We start from the raw sequence: 17,695 nt of genomic DNA, 5'->3' as shown, positions 1-17,695 counted from the left end.
AGGTAAGAGTGCAAATAGGGACCCCAGTGAGGAGGCTCTTCATTCGTTCACCCAGCAAATATTTAAGGAGCACCTACCTGTCACATAATGTGCTGAAACCCACTCTCAGGGAGCACAGAGCCTCCTGGGTTGCAGGAGGGGACCTCACCTGCCATATGTGCTCCTAGTGCAGGATACTTCTAATCTTCCACTGAAATGTCAAATGAATCAAGACATTCCTGAGGGCTAAACTTTGTGGTTCAGGCTGCATGTGGGGAAGGAGTTCAGAAGAAAGAAAGCGCTGGCCGGGGTGAGAGCCAGACTGTGGCCACGGCATCTTTGAAGATGTGGAACTCAATCCTGGAATCCAGTCATAGCACTTGGCATCTTGACCACGTTTCATCGCATTTCATGCCTTGTTTTCCATTGCTAGTTATTTTTTCATGTACATTTGTATCCATCACTAGACTGTAAGTTCTTGAGAGCAGTGATCTCTCTCCTGAAGCTGTGGCCAGTGTGGTAAGGTTACAGGGCTCAGGCTTCAGTAAAAATAAATAAATAAACACCCAGTGACGAGGGGAAAGTAGCCCACGTTATGGAGAAGCTTCTGAAGCCTGAGATAACACAGATAAGGGATGTAGAAACCGGACCTAAAGAGAGGAATAAGACACAGGATGCCCAACAAAGTATGATGGAGCTCCATGGACGGGAACCCATGATACAGCATGCTGGGCAAAATTTGACTCTTATAAGTCGTGCGCCTGATGTTTGAAAAGGCAAAACAAGGAAGTTTTCGGAAGAGCTGTAAGAAACAGAAGGGTTATCCGGTTCACTTGTTGCCATACTCCTGGACTTTCTGCAAACACATCATACACCATGACATCATGATGTGTAATGGGATCATATCACAAAAAACCAATGTAATGCCATCAAAAGCATGACCCTTTAAGAATATTTCAGAATCCACACATTTAGGACTAGGGAACTTTAAGGAAAGGGTATTAAAGACAACCATGATCTACGGCTGGGCGCGGTGGCTCACGCCTGTAATCCCAGCACTTTGGGAGGCCGAGGTGGGGGGGTCACCTGAGGTCAGGAGTTTGAGACCAGCCTGACCAACATGGAGAAACCCCGTCTGTACTAAAAATGCAAAATTAGCCGGGTGTGGTGGCACATGCCTGTAATCTCAGCTATTTGGGAGGCTGACGCAGGAGAATTGCTTGAACCTGGAAGGCAGAGGTTGTGATGAGCCGAGATCACACCACTGTACTCTAGCCTGGGCAATAAGAGTGAAACTCTGTCTCAAAAAAAAAAAAAAAAAAAAATGACAGCCATGACCTTAAAAATTTTGTCTCACTCAAAGCTGGAGTGGATCTCTTTTATTCCATAGACTTCTCTGAGCCTCTCTATCCATCAGTAGGGAAATGAGAACTTCTTACAAGCCACCAATCAGCTTCCATAGCTGGAGTTTCCTTGAGAAGGTCTCCCCTATTTCAGGCATTCCTTATGAAAGCTTTTTTTTGTCACATGTCTGGTATCCTTAAGGAAAAATAAAACGTGTTGGCCTTAATGATTTCAACCTCTTAGACTTAAATGGAACACAGTAATATGCCAGTTAATTTCTGCTTGTAGGTTCCCATTTGTAAAAGTAGGGCTTAAAAATATATTCTAGCTTTCTCAACTATTTTTCATAAAGAAGAATCATCACGACTGTGAAGACCACTGTGATTTGTGGAATAAATCCATAAATGTATAACCCAAACAGATCAACTAAATGAAGCTTCCCTCGGGTATGACAGTAAGGTGGCTGGGCTCTAGGAACAAAATGTGTAAGCACAACACTCACAGAGTGGATATTCTTTCAAGTGATAGAGACAGGGTTGGGAAGGATTCTAGAGTTAGAGCCTTCAATGGGCAGTGCTCTTCATTGTACACACAGATAATAATGACAATTGCTAATATTGAGTGTGGAATGCTTTACGTGCACCTTGTCATTCACACTTTCTTACAAGTAATGGGTCACTATTCCTTTTATTTCTTCTACTCTTAGAGATAACAGAAGCTCCCGAGTGGTTAGTAACTTACTCTATCACCTAGAGAGCAAATGGGGGAGCCAGGCTTCAAATGCGGGTGTGTCTGCCTCCTGATCCCCAGCTCTTAAGCATTTTGCCATTTCATCTTTCACCAAGGCTCTCCTGCTCTCCAGCATGATCTGGGCTCTGAACTGTTTCTCCACTAGCCATCTGGAGATAGATTTCCACCAATTCAGCCACCGAGCTGCTGGAGACGGGGGTTATTAGATTACCGTCTCAGAGCAAAACAAAATCAGTATAAAATCTTAGCCTCATTAGCATGGGACTCAGTCTCCTCAGGTAGCTAGCCTTGGCCATTGATTTTTTATTATATGCAGCAGTTACATTTCAGTTTCTCAAGTTACTCATAGCTACATATGAGTAATAAAATGATAGCAACAACTGGAGTGATGCTAACAATTAGTTTGCCTTGAGTCCAAGGACAAAACAAAGTCTTAAGTGTCTTACTCACTCCTTAGCGCCAAAGTAAACAAGTCTTTCTGCTACTAGTACTGGATTAAGCTTCACAACATTGTCCAGGTGAAAGTACTTAGGGCTGGAGGCCTGTGTAGATGCTTGTAGAGAGGGAGATGCTTTGGCAGATTAAGTCTATTCTGTGGGCTTGTTCTATTTTCTGGAAAATCTCAAGTACGACAAAATAGCTCCAAGGAGTTATTGTTCATCAACATTTGTCATAAATGTTAGAAGTCTTGGCATCATTTATCTCTATCTCAATCTCATCTCTATCTACATTTATAATTTACTCATGTATTTAAAAAGAAATAGAAAAGAAACACCCTGGTCTAATGGAAGACATCTCAGCTCTTGTGGTTCCCAACCTTCTGGGGTTTGAGAATCAACAACACAATGTTATGAAACATTTTAGGGTTCGCTATTCAATAACAAAACAAAAAAAAAGATAAAACGACTATAAATAAATCCTATCTGGCTGATTTAAATCATAGAGCTCAGGCAGCTTGAGCAAACCCTCTTCCCTTAGCCATGATGTGATTCCTCTTGATTGAGAATCGAGTTTCTGGGCTATTTCTCAGAGAATGAAATTACAAAACACAAGATGGCAGATTTTTTAAAAATTGTCACCAGGTATCCCTGCTGGATATCAAGTGACTGGGTCAGAAACTCAGTTGGAAACTCTGCTTAAAGAAGAGCAGAACAAATCCCCCTTGCCTGGGAGGCCAAACAGAGCATTGTTTTAGTTCCGTAGGAGATAATGACAATGGAATAGAACATTGTCCCGGGTAATGGTCTCCCGCTGGTAGGGAAATGCAAAGGCAAAAACAAACAAGGGGCTGAACTGCTACCTTCTTTTTAAAGCAAAAACTGTTGATCCTGGAACTGAGTACCTCCTAGCAGCTTCCATTTGGTTATATTAAGTCTTACATTTGGAGGTGCTCTGGGCTGGGGTGTCGCTGGGTAAATAGGGGGCAGGGTACAGATGTTAAGAGAGCCGCTAGCTCTACTGTTTCTAAACTGCTGGCTTCAGAGATAGGCTTAGGGGACCATTTTGAATTTCATCAGCCACTGGACAAAACAGGCTTTCCATAAAAACACAATCACCACATCATGCTTTGCTGCCAACTGAGATCTCCCTGCTGCCATATTCCACCCTCATGCCACCCATTTTATGACTGCCGATTAGACTGATATATATTGTATCGGTAAAGTTCTGCATTTCTTGAAAAGAAAGCCTTTATAAAATAAAGAAGAATGAAGCCAATAATCTATTCATTTGACACAGAAAGTCAGCACTTTCCTATTTTTCTCCTTTTTTCCCTTGCAAAATAATATAACATGTAGAGACTGTCTAACGTGTCTCTCAAAACAAGATTTAAATCAGAGATCAAAAGTGGGTAGTGATTTAAAATTCTAAATTTTGGAAAAATAGCAACTATCCTTTCATTTTTGGAACAAAAATAAATGAAAATTCAGGGCCAAAGTTGTCCTTCTGCCAACTGGAGCTTCTGTAGAACACACAGCTCAGACTCCACTACACAGATGGAAAATAGTCCGAATGCATGCTGGCAGTATTCTTTCATTCCACGAACTTCTACAATTTCCTTTAAAGCAGCATGGCATTCAAAAGTTGAGGTCCAATTCATCTTTGCTGTTAATGAGACATTTTACAAGTGTATTTTTTTCCTTGGGAAAAAATTTTGAATTGGGTAAAACAAATGGCAAGTGGATATTAAAAAAAAAAACAACAAAAACAAAAAAACACCTCCTTACTTGGACTGGTGATTGACTTGCTTAGAATTCTCTGGGCCAGCATTTCATTTCCTGATGGCTGCCATTTCCCCTTCTATTCCAAGTTCTCTCTACTTGGGGCTGACACAGGACATGGAAATACTAATATGGCTGCTGGGACTCCCTTCGTGTATTTCAGCAACAGAATTATTTCATATCAGTGCTCAGTGTCTCTCCAACTTTTCCATTTCCTCTAAGGTCAGGTTTCCCTACAAAGAAGAACGCCAGATCGATTGTTAGTAACAGGAACTAAGCATTTGGGGCCAGACACACAACTTTTCTATGTTTCATGGTGTCACTGGCAGAAGAGGATCCTGGCCTGAATACCCATTGGAAAGAGGCAATTTATATTTTTATTACAGTCAGTAATCTGATATTTCCAATTTAAAACATTGATTTGGAAAAAACTCAATGATGAGACAAAACAGTGTTTTTGCCCTCAGTTACTTGTATGTGATTATCTCGGTTTTCTCCCTCACCTTTCTGGCTTGATGAGGATTCACTGGTTAAACGCAACTCCAGTACGTAATAAAGGGCATCAGTTACTTTTGAAGGTGCTTTGGCAATGTGGTCACTAATGTAAGTAACCATCACAGAAATCTCAAGTCGAGAGAAAAAATGGGAGAATAATAAGCAAAGAGAACTAGCACAGGGACAAAGTTAAGCGGGGAGAGGTAAAAATTTGGTGGAAATAGAAAAGCTCTCTAATGTGGATGCTAAGGAACAAGATCAAAGTATAAGAATTTGGATTAGGCAGGATCAGTTCAAGTTGTTAATAAAAATATGTGGGAAGAAACGAAAGCAAACAGTTCCCGGATCAGTCTCCAGGTATTCCGGGCTGGCCAAACACAACGAGAAATGGAAAAGGGGTGATAATTAGTAATAAATATGAAGGTGCATAGACAATTTGGGCAATTCCGATCTTAACACCTCCTCTTCCTCAATATCATAGTGCTTCATGCAAAGCAAGGGACTGCTTAGAATTTTGTCTTCAGCCTTCATGAATCTGATCAGGAGTTTCTGCATCTTCCTTACCTTGTCAGCATGTCCAAAACATTTAATGGGATGACCACTCACTCAGTAGGCATGGGATGCCTAAGCTTGTATCATTTCAGCCTTTGCCCTAAAGCAGAGTTCTCCAGTAATGCAAAATTTCCTACATGAGAACTTCTGCTTCAACAACAGTAAGGTTCCGGGCACACAGGGAAACGCCCAATGCAAAGAATCTGGCAGGAAAATGAATGGTTGTGAAGACTGGGTTCCAACTCCTTTTTAAAAAGAGTTCCAGGAACACGTTTACTGTGTAATTTCGCCATGAGAAAGTTCATGGGAACCATTTTCAAGTCTCAGGAAAGTCTATTTGGTAAGGTAGGAAGTTTGCAAGTTCAGAGACTATTTTTTTTTAAAGAAACAAATTTCAATCACTTTAATAAACACTTTAAAAGCAATTTATGATAACTGTAGCCTTCCAATGACTAGGGCTACACTGAACTTTCCAAGCCAAAACATTCATCCTTGTATTCAGGAAATGTCCTCTCAACAATTTTGAAAAATATTAAAAATATGAAAGCAATTGTAAAATCACTTTCACCTGTGCAATATCCTTTTTTCATGAATGTCTCCAATTACATAGCTAGGGTTACAGATTTTCACAAACACAGTTTCATTTTTGATAGTTATGTAGCTGTAATTTCAGGCCATTTCACTCTATTGAAAGGTACGGGGGCTGCCTTTGCCCTCTCTTCCTCCTGTCGCTTAAGCTATCCAAGAAAACATCAAGAAATTAAATAAGAAGGGAAAACAAGAGGTAGAGATCGTATTCAAAAGACTGGAGTCCACCACATGAGAAGAATCAAGTTTGTAACCGTTGGGGTTACCTCCCTCTTCTGTCTTCCATCTGGGCAATGGGCTAACATCCCTGGGCTGGGGGTGTCTGAGGAGGATGGAGACATCCTCAGCGCTGCAGAGGTGCTAAGAAAACAGCCAGCTGTCTCCTGACTTAGAATTTTTGAAAGCTTTCGGGCCTCTCTGAGAAAGCCGTTCCAAATCCACCCCGTATCAATTTGCCTTCTAGAAGCGGCAGGATAAGCACACGGGTTTGAGCAGTGCTTACATTTTGGGTTTATTGGCTTGATGGGGTTGTTTGGGGCGCTCTCAGTCACAAACTGCAGAAGAGTGGGGGCGGGGGACAAGGTGGGGAGGAAAGGGTGGGCGAAGGAGCCAAGAGTAAGACAAGCCCAAGGGTGGAAACTCCAGGAGGGAGAGGAAATGCCGAAGGAGATGTAGAGTCCTGCGAGGACCGGGAGAGGTAGGGAGGGATCCGAGCCGCAGTCCGGAGGGAGAGCGACCGCGCGCCCCGCAGCCGAGCTGGGTCCCTTCGCCCCGCCCGGAATCCCGGCCCCCGCCCGCCCCACGCAGGTCCCCGTGCCCCCTCCGGGAGGTGGGAGTCGCCGGGACTCTGCGCTCCGCCAGCCTCCGTCGGCTGGCGGGGCCTGGGATCCGCACCCGGAGAGGCTGAACCGAGGCGGACGCAGCCCGGGGTCGGTGGCTCGCCTGGCTCGGTGGGGTGGGAGCGATTTTCTGGCGGTGGCGTTTGCAGGAGGGGAGGAGACAGCGCCACCCGGGGCCTCCCCGAGCACTGCCGGCCAGGCCGGGCTCGGGGGCCGGAGTGAGGGTGCAGGTGGGGCTCCGGGTTCTGCTTCTTGAAGGCGGCGGCGGGGCGCGAAATGCAACCGCGTGGGCCCCGCCTGCCCCCTCCCCGGTCCTGTCTTTCCTCGACGCTCGGGAGGCGTCCTGCAGCCCCCTAGTCGCGATGCTCTCGGGTCCCCGGCGTGGACCAGCACGTGGGCCCGGGAGTCGGGTGGGGACGAAGGCATGTTGGCCGCCTCAACTTCCTGCGCCGACGGCTGGGGACGCGGAGAACCCTCTCCGAGCTGGGGTCCCCGCCTACCGGGCAACCTCACCTCAACGTCTGGCCTGGCCTGGGGCCGCTCGGACTTGGCAGCGGCTGCACTCCTACAGAGCCCAGACTCGCCTTCTCGCCTTTTCCTTTCTGGGCCGGGGCCCTAAACTCCCGGAACTCGCCGCAAGAGGAGCGTTGAAGACAAAAGGGATAGCCCAAGCTGTCCTGCCCGCTGCGCCCGAGGAGCATCCCCTTGGCGCTGCAGGGTGTCGCCTCCCCCAGCACCTGGCGGGGCGGGTGCCAGGCTGGGCCTCTAGACGGTTTCACCGCTGCTTATCATTTCTCCTTCATTTTGCACTGGGGGAGCTGCCCCTCCCTTCGGAGAAAGAGGCCGCGCCTGCACCCAAAGGTAACCCTCGAGTGACCCCGGGAGCGGGGCTGTCTGGCTTTGGTGCGAGACCCCGGGCGGGGAGTCAGAGGTTTCTGTTGCATCAGAGAAACACGGCAGCGTCAAAGAGAAAAAGCTTCCAGTGCGTCTGGGCCTAAAACTATTTTTATTTAAGTCTTAAATTGTCTAGTTTGCCATTTTGCTTCTATTTAAAAAAAAAAAAAAAAAACTTTCTCAGTGGCAGGGGGGAGGGGAGATCAAAGGTGACGGATGGATATCCCTATGTTGGTGTCAAGTATGCCTTCATGTCTGTCGTTTCTTCAGCAGTTGTCGCAGTACCGTCCACATAAAGTACCTTCTTCCAAGGAACCCTTGCAATAAAATGGGATATTTCTATTTGGACCGTGCTATGTCAAAGAAGGTTGGCAGCAGCGCCAGGCTTATCCAATGATTAAAGGGGGACATTTCCTACAATAACGTACAGTCAATGCAGAACCCACAAGCTCATTGATTTCCATCCCTGTGTCGTCAGCTTGTTCACTTTCTCCTAAGATTACGACAATCGTAGTAATAATAACCAGGACACAAATAACTCTTGAGAAGTCACTTGTAACTACCTCTTCTTGGGGGTGAGAAACACACACATGCATACACACATACACCCCTGTGGACTTATGGTTTATTTTTGTCAGAGGAACTTAGAATTGCCTGAGGTGTTGTGTGTGTGTGTGTTTTTTAAATGATTTATTTACAGACTTGCTAATGCCTCCGCAGAAATCCTGTTTATCAGCCCAATAGTTGTGACAGGGTTAGAAAACCAGTTTAAACTGTTAATCGGCCACAAAAAGGACCCTAGATTAATGCCTTTCACTTACCTTTGAAAGGCTATAAAAGCAACGCCATACATTGGGATGAAATTAGACAGCGACAAAATCATTACCTTGACTTCCCACAGTAAAGACAACCTTAAAAGGGGGCTATTGATGGTTTCAAATTACATAACGGTGGTTTATATGTTCTTCCTCTGCGCTCACAGAAAGCAATTTTAAAGTGTGAATTCTTCAAAGAACAAACGGGCAAAGCATTCACACACAGACATGCGTTTTTATTTTATTTATTGCAAAGCGCTATTAAAGAGAGAGAGAGAGAGAGACCAAAAACAAAAATCCCAGCAAAAGGAGGCCGAGTCCAAAGAGAGTATGTCCGGTTTCTATTTCACCAAGCTCCTGGGCTCACATTTGGCCCCAGAGCCCGGAGTGCTCGGTCTCTTTCCCCGGGAGGGGACAGGGAGTGGAGTTCCTAGCCCCTTGGGTGGGAAAAGCCCCGCGCACGTCACCGGGTCCCGTCTGCTCACTGCTTCTGCACATTTTAAGCCTGGACACAGCCTCCTCTAGGATAGAAAGACATTTCCCAAACAACACCGATTCTGGGGATGCAGTGGGCCTGGCGCTGGGTCCTGGAGAGAAGGTTCAGCCCCTCTTCGAACTTGTACTTTGAGGATGGCTCGTACTTGGGCCGGGGTGGGCCTCCGCCTTCTCTGCCTTCTATCGGACCTTTCTTCGGATGGATTTCTACGTAAACCCGGAAGGCGATCAAATGCAAGCGGCCCACCTCCAGCTCTTTTTTTTTTTTTTTTTCTCTCAAAGGCGGCGCCTGCATTTTCGGGGGCTCCAGCCCAGGCTGAGAAAGTCCCCTCAAACTTCTAATCTGAGGTTGCTCACACGGCCTGCAAAAACCCGACGGGGCACCCCGCCACCCCACCTTACGTTCCCCTAGGGCCAAGTCAGTGGTCAAAAACCAACCCGGTGGTAGCTGCATTTACCAAGGAAATACAGCCGGGACGCCCGCACCGACGGCAACGTGCGGAGAGAGAGGACCGTGCCCTCTTTCGCATGTTACGGGGCGAGGGGGCTGTTGGCGTCAGGGGCGCTCTGGGAGGAACTTCGCAGCAGATTTGAGAGACGGAGGGAATTCAGTAAACGTGCTGCCCCGGTCTGCCGGCTGGAGCCCGGCAGATTCGCTGCGCAGCACTGCCCCCTGGTATCCAGCGCCGCAACTGCCCCCCTCCGCAGCTGCAAGGCTCCTCCCCGGGCTGCGCGGGACAGATTTTTTTCTCCTTTCCTGGCTACACGCCTGACAGAGAAGCTACCCGAGGGACCTCAAGAAGTCCCCCAAGCCATACTCAAAGCCTTTCTCCCTCCTCCTCAAGCGCTCACTTCCCCAAAGAGGACCCGGACCCCGGACTGCCTGAGCCAGGTCCCCAGCATGCTCCGCAACCCTTCTCGACTCCGGCATCCACCTCCAGGCTGATGTCTACCCGGGAGGGGGCTGGGGACCCAAGGAGACTTCGACTACAGGCCCGGGCGAACGGAAGGAAGAGGCTTGCGTTCAGAGACTCGTTTGGAGCTGGGACTGTTCGTTCTTTAAGGAACACCAGCTTCCAGGGCATCTTTCGTTGGCACCTGGGCTTTCCAGAGAAGAAAGGAAGTGGGTTCAGGGCCAGCCCCTCCTCGCACCCCAGGCTGGAGAGGTGCCGAGGTTCTTAGTCACTCAGTCCAAGGGCACCTGAGAGATGGGGGCAAACTTGGCAGGAGCCTGAGCACCTAGGCGTGATCCGCGGAGGCGCGGGCAGGGCGGGGCCCAGAGCCCCCTTCCGCCAGCCCACCCGCCCCTTCCAACTCAACTTGTCTGGCACTGGCTTCTAAGGGTGCCGAGAAGACTGCCGTCATGGGCACAGGGTCCTCGACCCCAGGACGCGCGTGGCCTTTCCCACCCCAGCCGGATGGTTTGTCCCAGGCTTTGGGACTGAGCTTGATAGAGAGGTAGGAAGGAAGCGGCGCCAGCTCCGGAGCCAGAGTGGGTTGGGGTCCCAGCTTGGCCATCCTCTGGCTGTGTGACCTTGAGTGAGTTACTTCGCCTCTCTGAGCACCAGTTTCTTTGTTTTTTTTTTTCAGGAATGGTGTGAGGATTGAGGTAATGTCCTTAGGATGCCCACGTGTGTTCAGTCAAGGTCGGTCGTGATGGTTGCCGGCGTCCGCAGCAGGAAACTCCCCCAGGAATCAGCTTGTAGGGTGGGCGCCAGCCCTACTGCACAGGGGCATCGCGGCCTCCGGTTTTAGGAGGGGCAGAAACAGCGCAGTGTCCTCAGCCCTGAGGGCTGCGTGTTGGAGGTCCCGACGCTCCTGGGTTCTCTTCTGCCCGGGTGCAGACTACAGCAGGTGCGCAGGGCTTCGCACACCTCTGCTGTGGGAAGTGAGTCATCTTCGCTTATGATTGCATCTGGCCAGGCCAGCTACGAGAACACTGGGCCTCACAGCTGCCACGTATCCAGCCTTAACCTGTGCCAGGCATGGTGCTAAGAGCTGTGCACCCACAATCCCACTTCTTCACAACAGCCTCGACAGAAGTAGATGTTTAAGTTTTTAAATTTCCATTTTACAGAGCAGGAAACAGGCTCAGAGAGGTTAACTTCCCCCAAGATCACACAGCTGGTAAGTTGGAGAGCGGGGACTTGAACTGAATCTTCCTTAGAGGCCAAGCTCTGAACCACTAAGTTGGGTGGCATTAGAGAGCCTAGCTCTTGCCCTTCGGTTTCCATTCACGCTGCCCTCTCTGAGCCGCAATTCTCTTTCCTGCGTTGGCACTGGCAGAAGTCGAGACACGCTCCCAGGAATCGCGGGCCGTGGCGCGCACTTCCACGCACCCCAGCTAGTTCCAGAGACTCAGAGCTTGTTCTGAGATCCTCTTGTGAAGCCCCCTTGGTCCCGGCGCCCGGCCCGTGTGGTGCTCAGATCAGACTTACCCACCCGAGCACCACTCAGGCCGGCGCCTGGACCAAGGTCCCGGGAAGGAAGCCCTCCTCCCCTTCTCCTGTGGCTTAGCTCAGCGATCAGGGAGGAGCCAGTTAAGAAGTCACAGTCGAAGCCATGGCTGCTGTGTCCCGGGGAGGCAGTGGAAGGCGAGGAGCACGGAGCGGGGATACCGCTGGACAACCCCTCCCCGCCGCCCCGTCGGTGTCCTCCCTGCGCAGGGGCTCCCTTGCTGCCCCACTCTAAAAGGAAGCCGTCGCGGCCCAGGGCACGGTAACTAAAAGACCGTCGGGGACGGAGACGGGAATGAGTGGGCTTGGACTTGAGGTTTCCCAGCCAGCTGCTCCCTAGAGCCGTTCCTGAGCTCGTCAGCGAGCACGTATTTAATGAATGGCCACTGGGTGCTAGGCCTTGCACCCAACCCTTTCGTCCTCCCCCGGGGCTGAGCCGAGGGTGACCCAACCCTAGTCAGAGCGAGCTTGGAGACTCGGCGCCGGGGCTGCGCTCTGCAGGCCTGGCCTGGTCGCTTTCCATGCACCCCTCTCTGTAGCTGCCGCCCCGCCCGGCTCTGCCCGTGGGCGCCACCTGGCGGCAGGAAGCCGAGCGCGCACCACGCCCTAGGGGCTGCATCCCCACTCACCCGGGCGCCGCTAGCCGCTCCGCCCGCAACCCCAGTTCGCGCTGCGGCGGCCAGCCTCGTCCCCGAAGGCCGACCGAATGTCCCTCGGAGCTTTCCGTGACCGGCCAGGGCGTGTGGCTGTCCGGAGCCCCTCCACGTTCCCCAGCAGCAGGCCCGGCCCTCCCTGATCAGCCAGCGCGGATTCCGGTCGCCTCCCTCCCTCTGCCGGGCTCCAGCCCGACGCCAGGCCGCTGGGGGCAAGCGCTGTGCTTGAGAAGAGGAGAAAAGCCCCAAATAAACAAAAACCCAAAGCCCATTCAAGTTCAGGGGTGGAGAACTGTTGGCATCTGAATTTTAAAAAGATCGGCCGGGACTCCCAACCACCACCAAACACCCTCTTGTCCCCCCACCCCCCCGCCCGCACCATCCCACCCCACACACCCGACGCCTGGGTCCCGTGAACCGAAACGCGAATGCGCCGCAACCTTCTCGGCGGTCACACGTGTGTCCCCGATGCCATATGCCCACGTCTGTGTGTGAAGCAAACCCCGCTGGCAGACGCGATGGAGAGAGATGGCTCCTCCGAACCAGAATTAGGAGGAAAACGCCGCTGAGGGCGTTTCAAAAACCCAACAGGCGAGCGGGGAAACCTGCATTGTCAGACCTGCTGGGCCCTGAGTTGTAGCCCCATGCACCGCGCCAAGCTAATTCTCCAGGCGACTCTCTGAGGAGTTATTACCACGTAATAATTGATGAGGACACTAAGGGCTAAGGGGAGTTAATTAACTTGTCCCTAGTTACAGAGTTGGAAGTTAGGGATGGATCTTAACTGGTGGGGCTGCTCCGAGGGCCTGTGAGAGACTGGGTTTCAGCCCAGAGGCCAACACAGCGCCGGTAGAGAAAGTATCAAGTACTTTTTTGCATGCTAATCCGGCGGTAGGAAGTCGATTACATCTTTGATGACTCAGATTTTTGAAACAGCCCCATACAACTTCCAATTATGGGGGCAAATAAAATTGTGAAAGTGTATGGGATTTGGGGATGAAGGAGTAGGCCACTGAAACATAACCCAGAACTTATTTGTTTTGGAAAAAAACATTTTATGGAAAATTTCCAACATATACGAAAGAAAAGAGAATATTATAGTGAACTCCCATGCGCCCGTCCCCAACCTCCAAATAACGAAGGCAAATCTATTTCCTCCCCTCCTTCCCATGGACTCTGCCTCCCCAGCTGTCAAAACCTACACACACACTGCTTCCCCTATTCACACGGATTTTTTGGAAGTAAAACCTAGACCTTGCCACATTTAATCTGCAAGCATTTTCAGCATGTATTGTCAAGAGACGACCACATTACCAAAACTACAATAGCATCAACACAACCACAATACCAAGATACACCCACAAACTTCACATTCCAAACACCCTGCAGTATCCAGCCAGCTGAAGCTTTATTTAACCACAATTCTTGGCTAGAGCTTGGTTTTCACTGAGTTTCAGCTCTAGGGCCAGAATGACCTGGGTTTGGATCTTGATTTTTTTTTTTTTTTTTTTTTTTCACTTATTAGCTGAATGACTCGGGGGCGTGACTTACCTTCTCCCTGAGTGTCAGTTTAGTGCAATCTCACATGGTTGTTTCAAAGATTGAAAAAACAAAACAATGCATGTAAAGAGTCTGGCATAAGCCAGGGAATAGTATGTTATTTCTCCTAAAGCTGGACTTCGGTGAGATTTTAGCTAATGAAGGCTTGAAAATTAGGTTTGAGTTGGGGCATCAAAAGTTTTCACGTTGCATGGAGGGTAAGACTAGAGCCAGGGATACACCACCACATCCAGTGATCATTCATGAGTTCATCCCTCCCAGGATTAACAACTGAACTCTCAGTGATGTCTTATCTTATAAGGCTCTAGTCTTATCCTCCATGCAATGTGAAAACTTTTCAGGTTCTCCAAGGATCCTCCTAGGTCCGACAGTCATCTTGGGCTTTTCTTGGGGCAGTGCTGGTCTTTCTCCCCTGTATTCCTACCTCTAGCATGAGGCTGGGCACATGGGGTCAGTGCTGTCTGCTGAAAGAATGGTTGATGACATCATCCCATCACGTGACCTTTGCATAGCCAATTCCTTCTGCCTGAGACATTTATGCCTTTTCCCTTAGCTTAACCCTCTCTGAATGAGTCAAATTCCCCTGGCATATGCTCTCAGAGGACCTCAGTGTACTTTCCCTCCAGAGGGTTTATCACTGGTTAAAACGTTAGATTTATTTGTCACTTATTTGTGTGATTACCAGATGGTCTTTCTTCTGTTCTAAACTTCATGAGGGCAGGAATCATGGCTGTTTTCTCATCACTGTATCTTTAGCACTTAACGCAATGGCTAATTGTTGAATGCAGGTGGTTTTTATGGTAGGGGGGAGTAGCTAGATTCAGAAACTGCTTTAGCCCTAACCCTCACCCTAATCAGCAGTCATAGTAGCTAATTCACGATGCACTATTTCAATATGTTGTATAGGAAATTAATTTCCAAACACGCTACCAGGCAAACTATTCTGGAGGTGATGGAATAGAAAGATCTAGTTAAGATACTTGAATCACACAGATTGTTGAATAAATTTTAAACACACAGTGAGAAGCAAGAGGAAAGAGATGGGGTAGGTTAACACATATACCACAGAAGCAGGTGGGAAGTCCCCTTCCTGAATCCTGGGCCATTTAATATGCAATGTTCACATATTGCCTCCCACCCATATCCCTCCCACCCATATTAACTTTCTCTCTTAATGATGTGGTTACAAGGACCATAATTGAGGGTGAGTGAAAGGACCCAACAGAAAGAAGGTGCCCGAGGCAACGATACACGCTTTTGCTATTGGAGAGCCAGGGGCAAGTTCTCCTGGCCACAGCAGGAGCATCCATTAGCCTCCTGAACAGCTCTCTCTGTTTATCTGTGCGTCTTGGGCAGAACACAACTGGGGCCATAATGGGTGTCACCGATAGATGAGTGGCTGATTTTGGGAATGAGATAGCTGTCAGCCCTTATGTAGCATGAATGTATCTTACAACTTGGTCTTTTAATGTCTCTCTATTGGTCCATAGCACTCTGGTTTGTTCTATTGTATGTTCCACTTATTGTATCTGTCTTCAACATCTCTCACAGGTTATTGATTTACTCATTATCCATGTGAATTCTGTGAATTCTTCCTGAGTCTCACAGCCCCATCTTATTCATCCCCTCTTCTACTTAACACATCCTATGAATTTTGCTTACATCTTGTAATCTACGGACTTGCTTGCTCTCCACATCTCATACTTATTATAAATGTATCCATTTGCTTTTCTTACCTTCTGAAGATCCCCAAATAAAACAGTACACAGGCATTACACAACACATTTATTAAATGCCTACTGTGTGCTAAGCATCATACTAGGCATCGGTAATCCTGACAGGATTCCTCTGAAGCTTTCCATCTAGTGGAAAGACAGTTAACTAATCCCCCAGTCCTGTGAAATGATCCACTGTGTCAAGTGCTAGGAAGGGCTGGGGGAGGTCCCTGCTGTCCCAAGAATGTGGAGGTGGGCAGTCCAGGAGAGCTTCCTTGAGGATGTGGCATCTGAGGTCTGAGATCTGAAAGGTGAGCTCTAGCGTCCTAGGATTTCAGAAATCCCTAATAAATAAACATCAAGGCAAAGTGTACTTTTGTTTACCCTATCTTAGTTTTGAGTCATATTTTGCCTATTTCTTGTCCAACTTTGCCAGAGAACACTAACCTGTCGCAGTCCCCGAAAAGCACAAATGTTATGTTTTATACAACGATCGGAATGAAACACACCTATTGGCAAAAGATGCTGCAGAACAGTGTTTAGGCTTACAAATGGTTCTAATGGGGATCAACAGCCTATAATTAGAATTTAACAATCCAAGAGAGGAGTAATATGCACGCTGCGGGACAGATTGGAGTCTTTTTCTTTAGTTCTGCAGGTTTGGTGGGTAGACTGGCTCCCGACTTCCCTCCTACAATAACTGTCCTACTGAGGTAAACATGTCACAAACAAGAACAATGAGATCACCAATAATATAACACTAATACCATAAACAAAAGAAACACCACCTTCGGCTCTGGTGGAACGAAAAACACAACGTGGACCAACTAACAGCGCTATTTAAAAAACAAATTACTCACGGCCAAGCCTTCATAGCTCTCCAAATGCAATTTTCCAGGAAGCTTGGTAACAAGCAGAAGTTTTTCATGAGACATACTTGCTTTTGCTGGTTTGGTCGCAGATCTGAGGTGTTGGACAAAGAAGAAAATACCCCACATAAACCCACCTTGACACTTATTCTCCCGGATTCCTCATTTTTCTCCCAACATGAGACATTTCTAGTCATAGGTTACTGTAAATGGAGAGTCTTGCCAGCATCAATTCATCAATGGCATTTTCCTAAAACCTCAGGCTTTGCACAAATGCCAAAACCCTCATCCTTGATAAGGCCATTTTTTTTTTTAAATGCACACATGAATAACAGAATGTGAGCAGTGCGGTGGATTTTTATTTTTATTTTTTGGAGTCTCACTCTGTCTCCAGGCTGGAGTGCAGTGGCGCTATCTCAGCTCACTGCAATCTCCGCTTCCTGGGTTCAAGCAATTCTCCTGCCTCAGCCTCCTGAGTAGCTGGGATTACAGGTATGCACCCCCCACGCCCAGCTACTTTTTATATTTTTAGTAGAGACGGGGTTTCACCATGTTGGCCAGGCTGGTCTGGAACTAACAGCCTCAGGAACTGCCCTTCCAACCAGAACCAAGCCAGATTGTCACCGCAAACATCAGAGGAGTCTCAGCCCTGTTCCTCAGTGCTCCTATTCCTCAAGCTGCCCTGTGAAATGGGGATGCTGGGGAAGGCAGAGGCAATGGCATGAAGGCTCTAGGCCATTTCAGAGGAGGCACTAGCTGACATGAGGATGAAGAGCACCGATGAAGGGGCCTGGTCATCCCTGAGCCAAAACCCTGAATGTGCACCATCTTGGACAGAGTCTGCGTTTTTGGCGATGCATGAGAAGAAAGAGAATGCAAGCGCTCTCTTCACTCACAGAGTTTTGAACCCAGATGCCTCAGAGGGCTCCTTCCACCCATCTCAGCTACGAGTCATGAATGGCAAATGAGACCTGAGCAGGGGAGGCCTGGGGGACAGCAGCAGCTCCCTGTTCGTCCTGTCATCCCTCTCGAAGGTGTCTGCCAGTGCAGGCCAGGGCGGAGGCTGCAGTCATCTCTCGGTAGAGGGCAGGAGGAACTCAGGTCTGCCTGCCCTCTGAAGCCTTTCCAGACATCCCCAGGAACGGCTGCCGTTACCCAGCAGCCACACACGCCTCAGATACATTGTATTTCTTTTTTTTTTTTCCCCAAGGCTCTGTTGCTCAGCCTGGAGTGCAGTGACGCGATCTCGGCTCACTGCAACCTCCACCAGGTTCAAGCAATTCTCCTGCCTCAACCTCTGAGTAGCTGGGATTACAAACATGTGCTACTATGCTCGGCTAATTTTTGTATTTTTAGTGGAGACGGGGTTTCACCATGTTGGCCAGGCTGGTCTCGAACTCCTGACATCAGGTGATCCACCTGCCTTGGCCTCCCACAGTGCTGGGATTACAGGCGTGAGCCACTGTGCCCGG

General features: G+C 48.7%; 2 long non-coding RNA genes across 4 annotated transcripts in view; both read right to left on the bottom strand.

Moving 5' to 3' along the window:
- Positions 1–7,852: 7,852 nt before the first annotated feature.
- Positions 7,853–17,695, bottom strand: part of LOC129465615 (uncharacterized) — a 28,061-nt gene continuing 18,218 nt past the window's right edge. For 2 of the 3 annotated variants that reach the window (XR_008652001.2, XR_008652000.2), the window contains exons 4-5: positions 16,215–16,317; positions 15,592–15,698 (exon numbers count right to left, since the gene is read on the bottom strand). This is a non-coding gene — a long non-coding RNA (uncharacterized lncRNA). Of the gene's footprint in view, positions 7,978–15,591; positions 15,699–16,214; positions 16,318–17,695 lie in introns of those variants that run through there. The other variant, XR_010115547.1, reaches the window with a different exon arrangement.
- On the bottom strand, positions 11,602–12,696 carry LOC134732412 (uncharacterized). The gene is made up of 3 exons (XR_010115549.1): positions 12,476–12,696; positions 12,056–12,298; positions 11,602–11,657 (listed from the first exon to the last, which is right to left on the bottom strand). It is a non-coding gene; the product is annotated as an uncharacterized lncRNA (long non-coding RNA).

The sequence above is a fragment of the Symphalangus syndactylus genome, chromosome 2, assembly GCF_028878055.3.
Source record: "Symphalangus syndactylus isolate Jambi chromosome 2, NHGRI_mSymSyn1-v2.1_pri, whole genome shotgun sequence".
NCBI lineage: Eukaryota > Metazoa > Chordata > Mammalia > Primates > Hylobatidae > Symphalangus > Symphalangus syndactylus.
The sequence above is the reverse complement of the archived record's forward strand: the minus strand, read 5'-3'. Positions and strand labels throughout refer to the sequence as shown.